General features: G+C 36.3%; 1 pseudogene; it reads left to right on the top strand.

The window, feature by feature from the left end:
• Positions 1 to 344: 344 nt before the first annotated feature.
• On the top strand, positions 345 to 12,081 carry LOC113712712 (protein ALTERED SEED GERMINATION 2-like; annotated as a pseudogene).
• The last annotated feature ends 5,308 nt before the right edge of the window (positions 12,082 to 17,389 follow it).

Genomic DNA, 17,389 nt, shown 5'->3' with positions numbered 1-17,389 from the left:
TGGCGGGTCGGGTTCGGGTCAACAGATTTTCTGACGGTTGATCCGAACCCGACCCGCCAACCTGATTTGGACCCGAATTGCCACCCCTACCATGCACCCGTGTTCCCGTAACGCTCGAAAAGCCAGCCGGGGCAAAGGTATCACAAAAAAAAAAAAACATAAAATGGACGGGAAAAACCATGAAGATGACGTTGTTAAAGCAAAGACGTCGTCACTCGTCAGTGTATTGCCATTGCGCCAACCCAGGTCAGGCTAGCCCAGCCCAGCCCAGTCCAACCGACTCACTGCATTTTTTTACTTCCGTCACCCAGCTCTTCAAGTCTATTTTGATCATCAGTGTAAACTTTTTTTTTCCCCATAATTATCATCATCAACACCATCTTCGATTCCAATTACTGTAAATTGAGCTATGTTAGGGCTTGAGTTTTTGTTTTCTCTCGTCTTTAATTAGACGTCCTCTTGTTCTCCCTTTTTTGGGCTGTTTAAGTAAATTAGTTCTGTCTAAAGTTCCGTTATTGGAAGGTTCCGGAAATGGAGTCGCTGCGTTTTCACGACGGTAACATCACCGACTTGATCGATTCTCGTATTCTCGGTCTTCGTTCTGTACGTTATCCATGCTCTTTCCTTCCTTCCCCCCCCCCTCTCTCTCTCTCTCTCTCTCTCTCTCTCTCTCTGTTTTTGGCTGATGATCATTATTCATCAATGCTTTTTCCTCAATTTGCTATGGTGCATTAGAATTTGGTTGTAATAGGAATATTATGGAATCTCTCTCTCTTTTTAATTTCAATTTTTATTTGTTTCTGATGTTGGAAGTTATTTGCATTTCAGGTGGTAATGTGACGTAGTATTCTGGGGGGTTTTTTTTTTTTTTTGATATACTGGATTTTTGTACTGCCTTGATTGCGTCATAATGTGATCGAGTATAATTAAATCAAGTTAGTTCCTGATTGTTTCGATTGTTTTTCTTGTAAAGCTATTGCTGGCATTCGGACTAAAATGTGCTTAGTGAACATTAATGTGGAGCGGAATTGGCTGTCTGTTTTTATACAGCAATTGGACAATATTGATTCTTGATTAGTTTAATAGCAGTGTTTACAAAAGATTCTTTGGGTCAATGACTGCTCATGCTGTAGAGACAAGTAATGAATTTTAAGTGTTAGTGGTGTTTTTATCTTTTCATTCATAATGGAAGTGAGGTACTTTACATTTCCTCATAAGCATGGTCAAGGTGTCCTCAACAAGCTTCATAGCCAGAGTCCATCTCGATGATAAAAAAGTAGACAGCAAGAAGTGGCTCAAAGGTGGAATTGCTGAATTTGTGAGGGTTTGTAACAGAGAGGTAGGTTGAGAGAGATTGGCCTCTTGGAGGTGTAATTAAGTGAATAAGGAGTTGGCTCAATCAGCTGATCAGGTGATGAGTGACCTATATCCTGGAAACCCTTTTACTTGCTTTGCAAGTAGTGTGCCCCGTGCTTGGATGATGTGATCTAAACGTGACTATCATCATTATTTACATGCTGGGGAGAAAACATTAAAACATACGTATTATCTGTTCACATTGAGTTTTGATGAGGTCTGATAACAACATCACTGGTTATGGGCTGTTTTGTCATTTCCCATTTTGGTTTGTACTTTCCTTAAGACTCGTTTTTTGATGAAGCAAATTCTTTTTGAGTGAGTCATGCATCATCCTTCAGAGTTGTCAAAGTTTTCCATCTGATATTTGAGCTTCCTGAGAATGGCCCATCTGATTTTTGAGCTGCTTCTTGAAGACCTGATAAATTTCATCCAAGCACGATGCTTGGGTTCTTGTCTACTCATGACTTTTTCATGCTCAAAATGGCTTAAACTGAAATTCTGTATCACATGATAACTACATACATCCCTGTTCTATCACAAAAGTTTTATAATTCCATATCCAGTATATGTATGTATGTATGTATGTATATGTACATGTCTGTATATATATATCTCCAGCTTGAAAAGGTCATGCAAGCTAGCAATATGAACTTCTGCCTTTTGGTTTAATTTTTTTATTCATATATACTCTTTTTTTTATTCAATTATGTTGGTTGTTTCATTCGTTGTGCCCTCCCCCCAAAAATAATTCTTGCACAACGTATTTTTCTAATATATATATGTGTATATATATATATCTTTGCTCTTCTGATGCTTTTGTTGCTTAATAGGACATTACTCACAGTTTGCAAGTGCACTCCTCAATGGTGCGAAGGTTGTTCTTGGAGAGAGAATTGGAGGTGTGTAAATGTTAAACAGATACTCTGCTACTGGTAGAAACTTGACAAAAAGAAAAATATAGCTTCTTCATGTCGTGTTTCTGGCTAACATGCATATATTTTGATAGCCAATTATCGTCCCTTTGTGTTTCTTCTTAATTATTTCCATTAGTTCTCCACCTGAAAGATGCCAATTCCTGAATGCTAATTTTTCTTGTTTGCTAAACATCTAATCTCCTGAATATTATTGCTTATTTAATTGGAAGCTGCACTTCTTGCCAATCTATGCTCTTTAAGTTTTTGTGAGAACAATGTTGGGTTTTTTTTGGTATGTTCTAGATGATGTTTCTAATTCACTTTCTCCATATTTTTTGACAGGGGCATAGGGGTTGTGTGAATGCTGTGGCTTGGAATTCAGAAGGCTCACTTTTAATATCTGGATCTGATGATACACAGGTATGCATTTGTGGCTTTTTCATTTATTGTCCGTGATGCATGCTATTGCAAATTCACTGTCAGAGGCTTTTGTTCCATTGTTACTCTTGGTGTGAATTTGAACAAAGTTCTTCTCTTTTTTATAGCATACTTAATGAGGACAAGTTGAAGCACTTTGGATTGAAAATGTGATGAATAACCCAAAGTAGAGACATTTGTTTAAAATTTGAAGCTGGATGTCTCAGGAGTTATATGAAGGATCACAATTTCTTCATTAGTTCGTTTACTTTTTTAGTCAGTTTTTTGTTCCCTTTCTCCATAGTTTACAAGGAAAAGTATGAAGCTCTTAACTCTGGAGATGCTTTGTTCTATATTAGAACATGATGTGGATATGCGTAAAAATATTAAATGTGACTCATCTTAGGATAACTTAGCTCAAAATATTGTGCCAAGGCACATGAAATTACTCAATTCTGGGTTGGCTGTTGCTGTTTTAGGTGGGGAAAAAAATTTTGCGTTGTATTAATTGTATGAATTTGTTACCAGAAAGGTATTTAATAGTTGTGTCTTAGTGCATATGTGATAAAAGATAGGATGTTACAATTTAGGAGTTTTGTCTATGCTGATGAAAAGTAGTTTCAGCCAGTGATGGGCCTTATAATAACAGTACCATGATGGAATTCTTGAGATGAAGATTGGATTTAAGCTGAAAAAGGGCGGATGCAACTTTGTTGTGGTGTTTTTGAAAAAAAATGCTGAAAATTACACAAAAATATTGACAGGATTGTGAGAGGAAGATTTTTTTTTTTGTGTACCTCATTGACAGGATTTGAGTTTTTAAACTGAAGATTCTGAGGCTACATGATGGTCACCTGTTTTGATAGGCATTAAGAAGAGATTGTTGAATAATTGTTCAGTCCATGTACTTGCTGCTTGTTTATTGTGTAGCAATCTGTAATATAGCCTTTGAATGGCATGCTGGAGGGATTTAGTGCTGGTTTGGCTGCCTTTAATGGTTATGGATAGCTTCAAATTTTAACTTGTGATCATGATGATGAGGTTTGTACTCAAAATAATTATCTGGATCAGAGGAATACCTCCTCCTCTAAATTGTGTTCTTCAAATTGGATTTTAATATTCTTCCATTGAAATATATTAATGAACGTATCTATTTTGGATTTATTACCTGTGATGTGATATGTCTAGTCTGATAAATGAATGCACAAGTGATGTGGTGCTGCTGCAGTACTTTTGCATGTCATCTAGAATTGGTTTACATGTGTGTGTTTTACTACCTTGCTTACTGTGCATTGTTGTTGCCAACTTACTTACTTTTTGTGTTGCACTGTTATTCCCATGATGAAAGAATACTCTTTTCTTGTAAGTTGGTGTGATGATTTTGGTTTATTGTATTTTAGTTGTACGTTCTTTTTCCTTTCCTTTTTTTAAAATTTCCAAGTTTCACTTCATACATGCTTTTATCTACTGCAGATTAACATTTGGAGTTATTCAAGCCGGAAGCTTTTGCACTCTATTGAGACTGGGCATTCTACTAATATATTCTGTACAAAATTTGTTCCTGAGACTTCAGATGAGCTTGTGGTTTCTGGGGCTGGAGATGCTGAAGTAATTATATATTGATAGTGATAACTCGTGAAGAGTTGGGTGGATGAAATTTTTTCTTAGTGTATATTCTTGTATGTCAGGTTCGGCTCTTTAATTTGTCTCGATTGAGTGGTAGAGGACTTGATGACAACATGATTACTCCTTCAGCAATTTTTCATTGTCACACCAGGAGGGTTAAAAAATTAGCTGTAAGATCTCACTGTAACTCCCTAAGTTGTTGGTCTTTATTTCCAATTCTTTGTTATGTGTTATTTAAGTGAAAAAGTTCAATTACATATTCGTTGCCAGGTAGAAGTTGGAAACCCAAATGTTGTGTGGAGTGCTAGTGAAGATGGGACTTTGAGGCAGCACGATTTTCGGGAAGGTGCTTCATGCCCCCCAGCAGGATCTTCTCACCAAGAATGTCGCAATATTCTAGTTAGTTCTTAACCCTCATGTACCTACTCCCTGATTTTTCCTTCCTGCAGGCACTTTGTTCCTACTATCACTTTGTTCCCATTATCCCAATATTTCTTGAGATGCAATCTTGGATTTTTCAATGCTGTAGTTTACTTGAGATGGGACTAAACACATTCTGTAGGAGTTTTCTGAGATAGTGTGGGTTAGGTCGTGTGGCATTTCATTCTATTGGTCCCAAAAAATATGGGCCTTTCAGGCTTGTGATTAAGTGATCAAGAATGATCTTTTTGGTTCCTTTCTTTAAAGTATTTCCCCTAGATTCTTTTTGAATTTGGTGGTTGTATCTATATCTGCTCTTAGTTGATCAAGCTTTGAGCTTGAACTAATTATTTTTAGTGTAAATGTCCTTATTTTGCTTTGTTATTTGAGAATTTAATCTAGTAAGTTTAAATCTTGATCTTACCCAGTCTTTTTGCCTCTATTTGCATTTCCCTTTGTGTTCTTTTAGCTCTACGGTGCTTGAACTTTGTTTGTTTAAAGTTATCAAATTCATGATAAAGTTTGACATTCATGGCAGCTTGACTTGCGTTGGGGAGCCAAGAAGTCATTAGCTGATCCTCCCAAGCAATCTCTTGCACTGAAGTCTTGTGATCTCAGTTTTACGAGGCTGCATTTGCTCCTTGTTGGTGGGAGGTAAACTTTGTAGTTAATGGTAATTGAATATGTGGTTTTCCACGTGTTACTGCTAAAACTAATCTCCACAATTAAAATTGCAGCGATGCATTTGCCCGTTTGTATGATAGAAGAATGCTGCCACCATTATCATCTAGTGAGAAGAAGTTGCCGCCACCTCCTCGTGTCAGCTACTTTTGTCCAATGCATCTTTCTGATCGTGTTAGTCTGGCCTTTTTAAATAATTATATGTTTATAGTGCCCAATTTTTGCTATTTATCTGTCTAAGATTTTCATTAGTCTCACTATGAATTCGTATTAGTATTTTATGGGTGTTGATGCCAAATCAGCTGAGCTCTACTTGGCTTGTATGCACTGTTATTATGCTCGGAACTACTGTTTATGCTTGTTGGTAGAGATTTGCACTGGACTATTTACATTGTTATATTGGATAAACTTTTCTGTTGATCTTTTGTTGCAGGAAGGTGCATTTGAGGTTTGTTATTCTTGCTCGCTTTTATTCCTAGTCATTGAAAATTAGCTTGCAGTACCTTGTTTAAGTGAGCCCTTGTGCTCTGGTAGTGAGGCATAGAATTGCAAAATATACTGAAGAACTTTGGTATATTAATGCACAAATTACTAGGAATAAAAGGAAAAAAAAAGTTTCTCACTTAAGGTATAGTGATAAGAAAGCACAACTATCTTGGTTGTATTTCCATTGAATCTTGTAAGTTACTATTCTGCTGGTTGTGATTTGTCCATAATTGTAATATCCAATTCTTTTTACAGGATAGATATAGTGTGTTTTGTAGGCTTATCATACCATAGCTTGTCTAAATCGGACTGATTTAGTTGAAAGGAAATTGGTGAACGGAAATAGGCGTTTTATTTGTTTATTTTTTTAAATAACTGTAAGCTGAGTTATCTTGACAATCAAGTTGATTTTTGAAGAATATGGTTCTTGTTTGGCTTTTCTTTGAGAAGCAGAAACTCTAGCGGTATCCTGGTTCTTCACCTGAAGAGACATGAATGATTTAATTAGTAGAAAGAACTCAAGTTGATCAAAAGCGGCTTAGATCATTTTTTGGTTGTTTTTGACAAATATTGGCATTATGATAAACTTGTGTTTAGATTTTTTTTACCTACAGGATTGATGTTTCTAGATCTATTCATAGATGAAAGTAATATTTTGACTGTGTTTTTTGGGGGGTACAGTTATTGCACTATGTTTTGGGTTAAGAGTCTTATTGGTCTATACCTGCGAATTCTGATTTACTCGTTTTTGTCCAGGGACGTTCTAGCATACATCTAACCCACGTTGCCTTTAGCCCCAATTCTGAGGAGGTTCTTCTCAGTTATAGTGGGGAGCATGTGTACCTGATGGATGTAAATCCCGGTATAGTTTTCACTGGAACTCATATGTATGTATATATTCACGTGTTGTTTAATTTATGATGGTGCTCTGTACTAGAAAAGCATTTCTACTCTGGTTTTTGTTTTCTGATTTATGTTTTAGTGATCTAAAATGTTCCTCAGTAATTGAGGATAACCTTTACTTGAAATTTGAGTCCAACATGTCAACAAATGAAGGAGGGACTACTAATGTCTGGATAAAATATAATTATTATAGGAAAACTGGCACCTCATTTTTTAGGCACAATTGCTCTTGTCTATTCTTTCAAACGCTCTGATTCCTCAAGTTGAAAGAGAGATGATCGTTCTATCAGTGGAGTAGGGCTTCAAGCTTACCTTATTGATGGTTTTAGAAAAATGGCTTGAATACCTTGAACAAAAAAAAGGGTTAAATACCTTGTAATGGCAAGTCAACTATAACACGTATTGACAATTAAAAAAACAACGTATTGAAAATATGCATAATTAAGACCTTTATATCCATGTTAAATTGATTTTGTATATTATGCTTTGCTCAGCCAACTACTAAGGGCAGTTCATTTCGGAAATTGGGAATTAGAAATTTTCATTCAACGTGCTGCTCAACCCCAAAAACTTTTTAAGTCTTTTCATCGAGCTTCTTTTGTTGGTCTGATTCTATTATATGAAAAACAGGATACCAGATTATTGATGCTACATTGTGTTTGCAGCAACTGGAAGTAGTATGCAGTACACGGTAGGAGATATCACAAAACTGACAAGCTTTACTCCCATACTCAATGGAGTGGAATTGCAACAGTCATTTCCTCGTGTCTGCTCTAATGGATCTAGTAAAGGCCATGTTGCTGCTAGGGTGTGCTTCTGTGTGTTCTCCATTTTTATTCTGTTTGTATGGTCTTTTAAAGCCTTGTGTCATTTCCTTTAAGAGATGGGAACTTAATTTTCTTTCCCTTTTGGGTTTTCCCCAGCTTGACAAGTGCAGAAAACTGATCCAGTTTGCTGGAAAATCACTGAAGGGTGAAACAAGCTCTTATGATGGAATTGAGGCTTGTAATGAAGTTTTGGATGGCCACGGTCATGAGATTGGACCTTCATTAATGCTCGAGTGTTTATGTATACGTGCAGCTTTGTTGCTTAAGGTTACTCAAAAGTCATTGTCCAAGAATTTAATGTTTTACTTGCTAATAATGTTGCTTAGATTAACATATATACTCACTGTTTTTCAGCGGAAATGGAAAAATGATGTTCATATGGCAATAAGAGATTGCTATGGAGCTAGGAAAATCAATTCTTCTTCTTTGAAGGCACTGCTTTGTATGTCTGAAGCTTTATTTCAGGCAAGTGAACTTTGATATTTTTGGAATGGACATAGATTAATTTTTGATCTAGACAAGGGTTGAAACTGATGGCACTGTTTATGCTTTAAAATTATTTTTTCTTTTAAATCTGAGACAAGTGATAAGATTGAAGTTGTGGCTAAATTTTCATGGTCACACTTGGTTTGTGATTTTTGGTTGCTATATGGAACAGATAGACTTCTAGCATATGCAAGTTCTTTTATGAAATTTATGTGAAACTCTTTAAGATGTAGTGGTTTGTCTGTTTATTGTCATATCTTTTTTTGATGTTTAACTTTAAATAAGCTGTCCTTTGTGCATGTTGGTTCAATTAGTTTGATATATCAGGATCATTTGTTCTATTTTTATTACGGACAGACGAATAACATATGCAGACACATGCGTCTTTTTTTTTGGCATTTAAATATTCTTCAAAATGCAAACCTTGAACATTGGTATGTAGCTCTATGTTTAATTCTGCAAGGTCTTTCTGTTCTTATCTAGCAGTTGGGGAAGCATAAAGAAGCGCTTGACTTTGCTTTTGCTGCCCAAACATTGGCTCCATCTGATTCTGAAGTTCTAGAAAAGGTTGAGAATATAAAGAATCTCATAGCTGCAGGTGAGTTTTAGTTCCTAGTAAAAGTGCAAGAAGATGTGTTTCACTGAATATATTGTGGATAGATAATATAGTCATAAGTTTAAAACGTTGGCAAGGGACTCTCTCTGTGTGTATTGCTTGTCATGTTTCACTGTTTTACTCTAAAGGACTAAAACAGGATTGCATTTTCAATCACATCTGTCTTCGTTCCCTCTTCTTCTGGAGGTTTTTTTGTTTGGGGGGGGGGGGGGGGGTGGTTGTGTGGTGGACGCATTGGGAAGGGGGCCCACTTTGAAGTGACCTGATTTGCTATTAATTTTGGTGGACTAAATACTATTTGTAGGTGGCTAATAGCTCGATACTGATTATAATATTATATAGCTGTCAGGTGATTGCCCTTGAAGTATCAGTCCATCTCAATTCTCTTTGACATGTTGCCCATTTTCGATCCTCACATATTTGTAAAACTGTTACTTCTGCTGTCCACCAATAACTCCATTTGCCATGGTATGTGCTATTGTTATCTCATTCGTAGCTACCTTTGTAGCCCGTTTGCATACTGCCCTAATGCTTTAAAAGCATGTACTCCTCCATCATATGGTGAAGGTGTCATGCTTAACCAGAAGAAATCTTGAAATTTGTTGTGTTTGAAGTGTTTAAGGCTTTATTACCATGGTATTGCTGGACTGTTGAATTTTAATTTTTGAGAGGCTTCAAGTATGCCATCTATATGTCATATACAGTAATCATAGTAGCTATTTCATTGTGGCTAATGATGTGTTCACCTGTTGCTTGACATATTTAATTGACAGCTGAAGCTGAGAAAAACAAGACTACCAATGGAGGATCTAATTCTGAACCTCGATCTGCAAGGTTACTGTCGTTGAGTGACATACTTTATCGTTCTGAGGCTAATAGTGATGCTTCACAAGATGGTCCAAGGTCTGAAAGAGAAGATTCAGATTATGATGAGGAATTAGAGCTGGATTTTGAGACAGCATTACCAGAAGATGAAGGACGGGATATTGAGTCCAATGTTCTTCATGGGAGTTTAAATTTAAGGATCCATAGGAGAGATGATGCAAATATGGAGACTGGACGTGTAAATGGTTCTTGTGAATCACCTGCATCATTGTGTCAAAATGATAAAGCACCTTATGAGGTCATGAATAGTGGTTTTACTATTTTTTTTGTTGTTTTATTGTCAGTGTCTTCTGTTTAGCATCTGCCATCTCCCCCATTTTCCGAGGAAATATGCTTTCCCATAATAATGTGGATCCTATATCCAGGATACCTCTTTTCTTTATCTGGGCATATACTAACTCCACAATTTTTGTGCAGAAACTAATATCTTCAATTTATGTTCTGTGGACTTCGTCATATTTTGTTTGCTTTCTGAATCCCATTGGCAATGTCTTGTGCAGGATTTACCATGGACAAATCTGATAGTAGTCTCCTCTCATAGACATATGCACACATTCTAAATAGATTATATAGGAATCTTCTCATGTTTGGATTCATGATAGAGTCAATAGTTATATCCTTGCTATCACAAATTTCTGTTATTGACAGAACCTATCCTTGTCTTGTTTTCTCTGTAATTCATTTGTTGTCTTTTCCTTGCAGCCTGAGGCAATCACAGACATGAAGCGAAGATATGTTGGCCACTGTAATGTTGGCACTGATATAAAACAAGCCAGTTTTCTTGGGCAAAGAGGTAATTGCTGAATCTAACTTAGAAGATCTTTGAGCATAACATGTTTAATTAATTTGACTGGAAATAGGAATATTATACATACATACATACATACATACATATATAAATATATATATATTGGATAAGGCATATGCCTTTTATAAGCTTTAGACTAAATTATTATCTCAATGCACTTTCCTTGGACTTCTTTGATCTTGTGTATATAAATTCTTGTTATGCTAAAACTAGAAATTGTATTGTAAAGAAAATAAGATTTCTTTTTTAAAATTATCTTTTCATAGGTGCTGTATGCATTTGATTCATTTTGTTGCTGTTTTGTCAGTCTTATGCATGCAACAGTTTTTTTCACACAGATTCTCCTCTCATTGTTTATTGTAATCGATTTGGTATTGGAAGTGGTTTGGTATAAAGCAAAGCAATGGGTGCAATGTTGTTGAAGAGAGTAAAGTGAGGTTTATTTAGTTTGAGGTTCTTGAGCACATTTGAGATGCGTTAGCTGCTACTATCTGATTTTAGATCATGGAGTCATGTTTATGCTCAGTGACTTTTGATGAAATTTTTTCTCAGCCTTTTCTTTGCAAATCAGGTGAATATATTGCTAGTGGAAGTGACGACGGCAGATGGTTCATATGGGAGAAGAGAACTGGTAGATTAGTAAAAATGCTACATGGAGATGATGCGGGTAACTATTACTTGCTCAAACTAAATGACAATTGGCAATTGATCTGCTCTATAATACTTATCTTTTTCCCATTAAAATTTATATATATGTAAATTTGATGTATATTTGATCTGAATCTTCTCCTTTGTGGATCTACAGTTGTGAATTGCATCCAGTGTCATCCATTTGATTGTGTTGTGGCTACTAGTGGAATTGACAATACAATAAAGGTTAGAATGAGAAACAACAGGCATATCTGTTTCATGTATCTGTGAGGATTTAATTTATTTGTCATCTGTTGTGTTGATGCAGATTTGGACACCTAGTGCTTCAGTTCCTTCCAGTGTAGCTGGTGGAGCAGCTGGACCAGAGACTTCAGATGTTCTAGATGCAATGGAAAACAATCAGCGAAGGTTAAGTTGTAGTCGGGAAGCAATCTTGTAAGGCCTCTGTCTTGCTTGCTCTCTTTCTCGCCAAAGAAATGATATAGAAAAGCATGGTCATACAGACATATGGAAAGATTAGTGGTGGCAGTCTTAGTAGTACACAAACACAAGCCACTAATGATGTTTCTGTCCTAGTTGTCGTGCCTGATATTTCTGCATTGCTGTCTTCTCAAAATCGCCATAATCAAATCGTACCTTATACTTTCTGAGTTCCTGGGAAAACGAAGTTCCAAGGAATCCAACAAAAAAAATTGAAGAATTGGATCTATGTCCAAGAATTACGCTAAGCAAACAATTTTAACATCGTTCTTTCCACAAGATTTCTGACTGTCTACTTTTGCCTTGGCAGGCCTTTTGAAATCTTGGAAAGATTTCGGATGCACGATTTGCAGAAGGTAGCTTGCATCCATTCGAGTGCACGCAGAGCTAACAGCATCGTACCTCAAAGTGCAAGGGTAACGGGCACTTCCAATAGTTGAAAAGTCCACTCTTGCATTCCTGTAGATTCTCTCTCTCTCTCGCTCCAATAAAAAATATTACAACAATGGAATACTAGCCAAATTGCACTATTTACTGAAATACAAGTCTGCACCAATAGTAACAAATGACGTTCTCGCTGATCCTCATTGATCTCTTGCATGTGATCGGATGCCGGATGTAAATTTTTGGAGCATGCAACATTATCATTCAGGGGGAACAGGGGATTGAAGTTATTATGGGCAATCGGGTGGTCATTGTGGATGCCAATGACCTTTGTGAAGCACTTTGGCTGGCTTAAAGTTGTCAAGCATCGTCTCTTATTCGTTGTGTAGTTTCTTTCCAAATTCTGCTTTTTGACCCTTAAGGTTATATATGTGTATATACGTATATCTGTTGGTGCATGCACTTCTGTATAGTGTGTCCTTATTTTTGGTCGTGCAAGAGTGAAACTGTACATGGCAGGCTCTACCTTGGGGTAATGCTTTATTAGATTCTACAATTCGAGTCTTTCATGCCAATAATAGAGCAAATGTTAGATCGATGATTTAAGTTTGGCTTGTGGGCTAATAACCTAATTACGTGGTGGTCCTATAATGACACAGCCGTGTGATCTGTGCGGCCATCGTACTTCAATTTTAGCGAGGTTTGAAGTCACAAGGAAGTAAGGTAGTTACGGCTATCAATCGAATGATTGATTTACTAGCCCGTTCGGTTAACCAGCAAGGTCAAGTACCTGGTAGCCAGCAAAGGGACCATGAAGATAAGGACCTGAAACGGTTCCAAAAGCTCTGCATTCATTTCTCTGGACATACTTTTCGTTAAGCGACTTTAGAATAGGAGTACGTGTTTTAAGCTTTGATGTCCGTGCACGGCTGGCCTGGTTCTCGTCAGCTGTGAACGGCCTTGACCGGGCGACGGTAGGGGCTGCTGTTTGAAGGTGGACTTGTGGTTGTAATTGGCTGCTTTGTGTTAGGATCCAGTCATGGTGGTTCTTTGCTTATTCTTTTTCCCTTTTTGATCCTGCAGATTCGGTAATTTTCGCTTATTATATATCATGTATGCTTATTTCATTCACAACCCAACCGGGTGTCTTTGACCTGATGGATTCCTCCTCTCCTCGCTCATTCCATTTGAGCTTTTATACTCTGCTGTCTCTGCACATTTAACTTTTAAAAAGGAAAAGTTCTTGGTGAACTTGGAAAGTTTTTTTTTTTTTTTTGGGGTCCTTTTAAGGTTTTTTTTTGAAGGACGGACTACTAATATGATTCCAAAGTAGCTCATATTATATTAGTGGGATCAATACATATGGATGATAACAACAACAGTGGAATAATGAAGGCAGCAGCTAACCTAGAGTTAGTCCAGTTACAAGAAGGTTTCAAGTTATTGAATAATCTTCATAAGCGTTTTAACGTGTCTATCCATGCAAGAATTATATTCATAAATTATAAGGCGTAATACAAAGCCTTTTTCGTTCAAAACTAACTCCGTCTTCTTTTAGAATTATACTACTGATGAGAAATCTCTCATGATTTACAAGCCTACCGTTATGTTCCTTCGTCAACTTTCATTCACACGGCGGTTAACTAAAGTAGACCAGATGAAAGCAGTCAGCGTAGTCTGACTGATTCCTTTCATTCACACGGCGGTTAACTAAAGTAGACCAGATGAAAGCAGTCAGCGTAGTCTGACTGATTCCCTGGTTGCGAGTTCTTTGGCCAGCAAAACTTGGAAAGGAGATTTGTAGAAGAGGACCTGGCAATTAAGAAACATTTCTTTGGCAAAACCCAAAAAATAAAATAAAATTTCTAAATGTAGTGCCGCATTTACTCTGTAAAACATAGGGACGCCAAAGAGTAAAATTAATGTCCAGTGACCAAGTCAGCAATTTGGCGATGACTTTCTGAGCGTTCTAATCTAAGTGTGTGTGTGTTTCTTCTGTCTATGAAAAAACCAAGTTAGCATTCTTATTTATTAATTTTCTGAGTACCATTTCTTACCGAAAGATAATATATGGTTTAGAATTTGTATAGTTTATTAAGGCAACTATTTAATATCTTTTGGCGACTAATTCTTAACGCACTGTATCTTGTGTTTTAATTAAGAACTTCATACCTGTCTGTCGATCAGAATTTTTCTAAATTTTCTCCTGAGGTTGATTTTCTTTCTTTCTTTTTTTTTTTTTCCTTTGTGCTACTGCTTGCCCAAAAAGAAAGAAAGGGAAAAAAAAAATCCCTGTTACGTTAAGGGTTTGCCAGACTCCTACCCATTTATTAAACCCTAATCTCTGTTCAAATTGCAATGATGAATACAAGGAAAATGAAACGATCTTTGTCCAGCTAGCCCTCTAACACCTAATGGTAGATTTACATATTGATTGTTAGCAGTGGCGGAGCTAGGAATTGCAATTAGGGGGGGCGAGTCTCTGTTATTTGGACCAAGTCCAAATAACTTTCAAACATTATTGTTTGGGTCCTTGAGAGGGGGGCAAAGTGAAATTTTTTATCAATATTTTGGGGGGGGGGGGGGGCAAAACAATATAATAAAAATTTTTTTACTTAGAAATTTTTTTTATAACAATTGGAGGGGGGGCAAAGTGAAATTTTTATCAATATTTGGGGGGGGGCAAAACAATATAATAAAAATTTTTTTACTTAGAATTTTTTTTTTTAACAATTGGAGGGGGGGGGCGGTTGCCCCCCCTGGCCCCCCCCTTCCCTCCGCCCCTGATTGTCAGTGATGGAGCCAGGATTTTTTTTTTTCTAGGAGAGGCCTTAATATGCTATGTTCAAAATAATTTCCATCCATTTAAATATATTACATCTAAAAAAATCAAATATTAATTATAAATATATATATGTATATAAACTCTCATAATAAAAACTAAAATTATAAAAAATTAGAGAGGGCTAACTTTGTTTTACACATATATTTACACTATAAATTAAAATTTTCAAAACCTAGGAGGGGCATGCCCCATCGACCCCCTTAGCTCCGTCATTGTTGATTGTGATGATGGTCTAAGTTAGCGTTCTTATCAACTCAAGGATTAGAATGGGTGAAAAAGCTTCAAGTCGATAGCTGATTGCACTATTAGTGATAACCTGTGGGGTTTCGTTGGATGAACCAGCTTCTTTTATATGCCTAGCTCGACAAATGAAGCTAAAATTTTTGTTACAACCGCATCAGAATAATTGTACAGCCTGACAACCAGCTTATTTTGATTAAAGAAGCTTACAACCTTAGCCTAAGTGATATATATATGATTAACATCACTAGCAAGAACGGCATGCTGCAGTGCATCTATGTCTTAATTAAGCCAAATGCATCCCAATGAACCTTCATAAATTAATTAATGGTCCAAAATTTCTTTCATCCTTTAGAGTGGGATATCTTTTTTCTTTTTTTTTTTTGTGGGTTCTAGATTGATTGATCCTGTGTTTTGAATGTTGACTAGCTAAGTAGTTTCAGACTGGGATTTGATTAGAATACATCCGTGATACACGACGGGCCAACCAAGATGGAAGTAGTTGAGCTTTCCCACATATGAATTAACAACATCATCATTCATCAATTCTATTTGTTTCAAATTCTTGCACGAATTAATCAAGAAATGGTGTCATACATTGACTTTGAATTTGCATCTTAGTTCACATTGCTTTGCCAAATCAATAATATTGCATGGTAGGACCGTGGGAGAAAAGCAAAAGCTAAGGATGCATGACGTCAAAAAGAAGTAACCGAGTCTTTGATGTCCTTTTTTTTTAAAAAAAAATCTTTTTTCCTTTTGAAAATCAAGGTTTAAGTTTCGATAAACTATGATGGGAGCCCTTAAAATATTCAAATTATCAGCTTTCGGTACCTTACCTATTTCGAGTCTCAAATGAACACCTCAATGATAAAATGCATTAAAAATCTTGATCCTTTAGTCTATTTTTTACAATTACAAGTGTTGAATCTAAGGGCCGAAATTTGACACATTTAATAGTCAAAATAAATTGAAAGATCAAAAGTTAACATTTTTTTATTATATGTGTGGTTAGCATAAAAAGTTAGGTACAAGTATCTTTATTTTTTCATCTATTGTTTCTTTATTATTATTAATTTTTTTTTTGACACCTAAGAACAGGGGGATTTATGCAATGAAAACTTGTCTTCATTACCTAGCCCCCATTTCTTTAGGAAGTGGAGGAACAGTTCACTTTCTTGCTTTCGACAACAAGAAACCAAAAGAATCGCAATAATGGGCATTTTAAAACTACATACAAGGAACAAAAAAGCTCACCTACCTACCTTAAATTCGTGTAGCTTTTCGTAAACTCGGGAAAGGTAGAAGCTAGGGCCTAGGCCAGAAAAATACAAGTCATATGTCCTTCTAACTCCTCCTGCCGCTGGAAATTTCGTGACTGGGCTTTGTGCTGTTGCCGTGTTTTCTCCATTCTCCTCTCTAAAGTCTAAAGTGGTCTAAAAAAAAATCCATATACTAGCAACATTCGTATACCAGAGATAGCCAGAGCCATACATATGCATGCACCACAAATTCAGAATCCTTTTAAAGAGTAAGTTTGGATTGTTATTTTCTCAAGCTTTTATAGAATAATGTACAGTAGCGATTTGATATACGTAAAGGAAAATGATAATTGAGAAAAACTATAATCTAAACAATAAATCTCGTAGTTTGGTCGCATGTTAAAAATATCTATCTACCGAACCGAAAAAGAAACAAAAAAATAGTAGTATATATCTGTCAATAATCCATCATTATTGTCAACAATGTGAATGGTTGAGGTTTCAGTTTCCATATCCTTATTCCTCTTCTGGCAACAGCAATAATTTTATTTCATCACTGATGGGTTCGAAGGTTTTTAGCATTCTGCTATTCTCTTGACCTAAAACTGCAATCCTGTTGCATCAGGTCCGCGGAAGCTGCTTCTGTCATCCTTTAACAGCAAATTGTTTGCAACAGGGTTAATACTGATTATGACGGGTTCAAGTTTTCAAACCCGCTCGGCCACGGATTGCGTTTTGATTAGGATAAAAAGCTATCATTCACGACAAAAGTAAAATCCCTCGCCAAGAAAAATGTTTATTTTCTTCGTCTTCTTACAATATCATATCATGCAAAGCTAAAGATTTTTTTTTTTTTTTACGTGCAACATTGGCAAACCTAATTAGCAGTGCATGAGATTAATTGCGTGGTATTCAAAACAAAACAAAAATTCGGGAATAAGTTAAGTAAGTGTGGTTATCAGATATTGAATTATGTGTCTGTCTTAATCAACTTTATTGTTTGTTTTTTGGGGGGGGGGGGGGGGGGGTGTGACTGATTGCTCTATTTACTTTTGTCAAGACAAGATAGGACCATACCATAGCGTTGTAAATCAAGAAT

The sequence above is a fragment of the Coffea arabica genome, chromosome 10e (genome assembly GCF_036785885.1).
Source record: "Coffea arabica cultivar ET-39 chromosome 10e, Coffea Arabica ET-39 HiFi, whole genome shotgun sequence".
In the NCBI taxonomy this organism is placed as follows: Eukaryota; Viridiplantae; Streptophyta; class Magnoliopsida; order Gentianales; family Rubiaceae; genus Coffea; species Coffea arabica.
Note: the sequence above shows the minus strand (reverse complement) of the source record. Positions and strands in the feature narration are given on the sequence as shown.